This window comes from Lagopus leucura, unplaced genomic scaffold (assembly GCF_019238085.1).
Source record: "Lagopus leucura isolate 7727_CA_CO unplaced genomic scaffold, USGS_WTPT01 Super-Scaffold_100022, whole genome shotgun sequence".
NCBI lineage: Eukaryota > Metazoa > Chordata > Aves > Galliformes > Phasianidae > Lagopus > Lagopus leucura.
Window position 1 is genome coordinate 2,456,014 of NW_024962275.1, and position 4,057 is coordinate 2,460,070.

Below are 4,057 nucleotides of genomic sequence, written 5' to 3' on the forward strand. Positions count from 1 at the left end.
ACTGGCTCTGTAAATGAAGGTTCTTGAATGTTTGCTTTGCACCTTTGGTTGGTGCACTGCTGGTCCTTCCAGCAGGGCCGTGGTGGGGAGCTGCACAGCTTTGGATTTCAGGGCTTTTCCCCACTGGTTCTATTCTATTTTCTCTGGAGCTGTTCTCCATTGCTGACACTGCAGTGTTGGGCCCTGTGGAAGATTTGGAAAGAGCAGTGGTGTTATTCCTTTGGTGGTGAGACAACTCCTGTATCAGTGTGCATCTCACAGCACATCTCCTACCACGGGGCTGAGGACTGCTGTACAATCCTCAGTGCTGCAGAGAGAAGACAAATCTCTGCTAATTTTGGCAGTGTCCAACTGTACAAATGATGTAGCTAGTGGCCCTTGGAGTGTGTATAGAATGTAACATACAAGGGCAATGAAACTCTCTCTTAAACCTCTTACACTTGCTTAGAAAGACCTTGAAACCATTCATTCCACAAACGGCCAACCACATTTTTGTTTGTGTGCCAGAAACAAGCAGTGTAGCAGAGAGGACCACTGTACCATAGGCATTTCCAGTGCTCTGCTCTTCAGCTCTGCTTCTCAGCTTCGGAAATGCAAGCGGTGGACCAAGCAGCTTCCTGGCTAACTTCTGTCCTTCCCTCCATGCAGAAACACCAGGGAGCTTTGAACCTGAAACAGACATGAGCGTTAGGGAGCATCCTTCTGTGCTGGTGGCTGCAGGTGGCTTGCTGGGATTCTGGTGGACCTGAGAGCTGGAATTCTCTGTAATTACATCAAAATCACTGGAGCAAACAGATTTGTTTTTAAACTGGTGAGAATCAGCAGGATGCAGCGTGGAGAATCAATGAATGATACGGGACAAGGGACCATGTATATATAATGCAAAAATAAATGATGCAGCAAGCAGCACAAACAAATTATTCTTGCCTAATAGGTGGTGTCACATAATAGGCAACATTTATCACCGTTTTACTTCATAATTTCAGATTGCATTCACAGCATGCCAACACTCGCACTGCCATAATTATGTATTTATTGCAAATGCTCCTCAAGCAGAAAGTGACTAAATGGAAAGTTATTTGATATCTGCATGGAAGCTCCCTCCCCCTGCAAATTCTACCCTGCAAAAATATTCAAGCTTCTTTGCAAAGGAAAGATTTTACACTGAAACAGTTACCAGCCTCAGTTCAAAGCTGCGGATCAGTGCTCAGCAGGAGCCATAAAATCAATTGACTGAGTCTGCTTTCCTGGACGCACACATCCATGTCTCTAGCTGTCAGAGCAGAGCACCTCTGAGAGCCATTTCTCAGACAGGAGGCACTCTTGGAGGCTGACTGCTTATCAGGGCCGTCCTTCCCTGCAGCTGCCAGCTGGGCACATGGCTGCAGTGACAGCGCTGGGCTCTGTGCTGTGGGCACAGCAGGTTCCCACTGGGGCTCACCTCAGTTCTGCAGCCTGGGAGTGCAGCCCGAGGCACAAGGATGATGTTTGCCATCCCTTCTGCAGGGCTGGAGGCATTTCCTACAAATGAATGGAGCCTCCTAGGGGGATTACCCAGCAGATCTGTGAAGTTCTGAAGGCACAAAGCATGGGGGGAACTGACGGAATCTGATGGGCTCGGAGTTTTTAAAGAGCTTGCATTTTTAAAGAAACACCTCACTGTATTACTTTACTTTCTTGTTCAGCAGTGTTAAAATGCAGGAGAGGCATTTATTTGTTACATCATCATGGTTCATAGAATCATAGAATCCTCAGAGTTGGAAGGGATCTTTAAAAATCCCACTCCCCTGTAATGAACAGGGACATAGAATCACAGAATGGCCTGGATTGAAAAGGACTGCAATGATCATCTCATTTCAACCCCCTGCTGTGTGCAGGTCGCCAACCAGCAGCCCAGGCTGCCCAGAGCCACATCCAGCCTGGCCTTGAATGCCTGCAGGGATGGGGCATCCACAGCCTCCTTGGGCAACCTGTTCCAGTGCCTCACCACCCTCTGAGTGAAAAACTTCCTCCTCATATCCAACCTAAACCTCCCCTGTCTCACTTTAAAACCATTCCCCTTGTCCTGTCACCATCCACCCTCACAGACAGCCGCACATGCACAGTTCAATCAAGTTGCCCACTTCCTCCAAATGCAACAGACAGATGCATCTGTAGCTCTAACAACACACGTTGCAATTAACAACCTGCACTGCCCCACAGCCTGCTTCCTCAGAGATCTTCCTTATCTATGCAGCATTTCACAAAAACTCACACCAAAGTTTGAGAACAGTCTGACTTGCTGATGAAATCACTTACAGAAGGAAACCTTTTGATTTAAATATTCCCCAGTGCTGGCTTTTTTTTTTTTTTTCCCTACCTATGAACAGATGAATATTTTATAGCTGCTGTGACTTAATTTTTTGTTAACTACAGCAAATTTATAATTCATCAAATTCCAGAGTACTTTGGCTCTGACCTCCGACCCCTCATTCATCTCCCGTCGCTCTGCCTCAGCTCTTCCACTGACAGAAACTAATAGCCAATAAAGGCACCGTGACACTGGCAGTTACAATGATGAATGTTTCATGTGGCACGGCCTTATTATGACCCACTCTCAGAGGAAGACCGAGCCATTTTTCAAACAATCCATTAAAACAAAAAAAAAAGAAAAAAGGAGGGAGGAGGAAATTATTATATATTTCATGCATTTTAAGTAGGGCTGTGGTAGCAGAGTGCATGATGCAGCCGTACTCGTCATTTCATCTGCATGGCATGGGATAACTTGGATTTTTTGGCCTCCTGTTTGCCACCAGTTATACATCTGTCCACTTTGAGCAGCACCCGCGGCGCTTCCACTGTTTGCCCACCCAGTTGGAATGCAGCCATTCCTGCTGCAGAATGATGGCACTAAGGAGGGAGCATCGCTCCGATAGTTCAGATCTGCGTTGGGAACACCCTTCAAAGCAATCCACGAAGGAGCACGTGGGAACCTCACTCCTGCTGCTGTTGTAGGAGGGCTGCATTCCCTGTGTTCTCCCGGCCCCTGCGCTGCAGAACGTGCCTTTTAGAGACACTCTGAGTTCAGCTGGGAGCTCAGTGGCTGACAGACTGTTCTTCCCACCGAGGACATGAGGCTTATTTTCTATTTCTGGTTATTTTTAATCCTGGCAGGCCTGGAATTCAGCTGCCAAAGGCAATGGTGTGACAGACGCTTGAAGGTCACTAAGGCTGTTCTTAGATGATACCTGTGGGCATCGGTGAGACCAACAGAGAGCCTGGGGGGGGCATGTGGCAGTGACTGCCAAACCTTACCCAAAAGCCAATGACAGAATGGGGCAGCAGGCAGCCCTGTGTGACCCCCCAGGGCCTCAGCATGCTTCACCTGCATCCGACCCACAAACAAAGCCCTGCATCCCTGTGCTGCCTCTGATCACCTTCTGCCTCCTTGGACAAATGCTCACTTCTGTCTGTTCCCTCTTCTTTCTTTCTTGCTTTATTTAACCAGGCTCTGTTCCTTGGCTGCGGCTCCCAGGATTTGGCATCCTTTTAATAACCAGATCCAGATTTTGGCAGGTGTGCTTGCAGGTGTTGTTATCTCTGCTCCATCAATCTGTGTCATCTCCCATGAATTTCATTCTTACCTTCACCTATTGCTGCTCTCCCCGGAGAAGAGGACCTGGGCAAAGGCAAGGGCTGTTTCTGGCTCTGTGTTTGAGTCCCCCGCGCTGAGCCACTCTTTCTTTGGTCTACAACCAAGAGGTAAAAATGGAGACAAGAATTCATGTGAAGCTTAAATTAGAAGTCAGTAAAAGGTTGGATATGTTTAACACTCCCCTGGTAGTTCTCTGACGGTTACATTCAGGGATTTGGTTGAAAACAAAACAAATCTGCCTTCCTGCTGAGCACCCGCCAGAGGCTGAGCAGGGCTCAAAGCACTGCCTGTGTCAGCTGGGAGGCAGCACAGCACGAGGCTGTGCTCGCAGAGGTGAGCTCTGCTGAATGCTCCCATCCATCACCAGAAAAAGTGTGATGGAACAGATCTGAGGGAAACACCCCTGGAAGCTGGTGGTGTGTG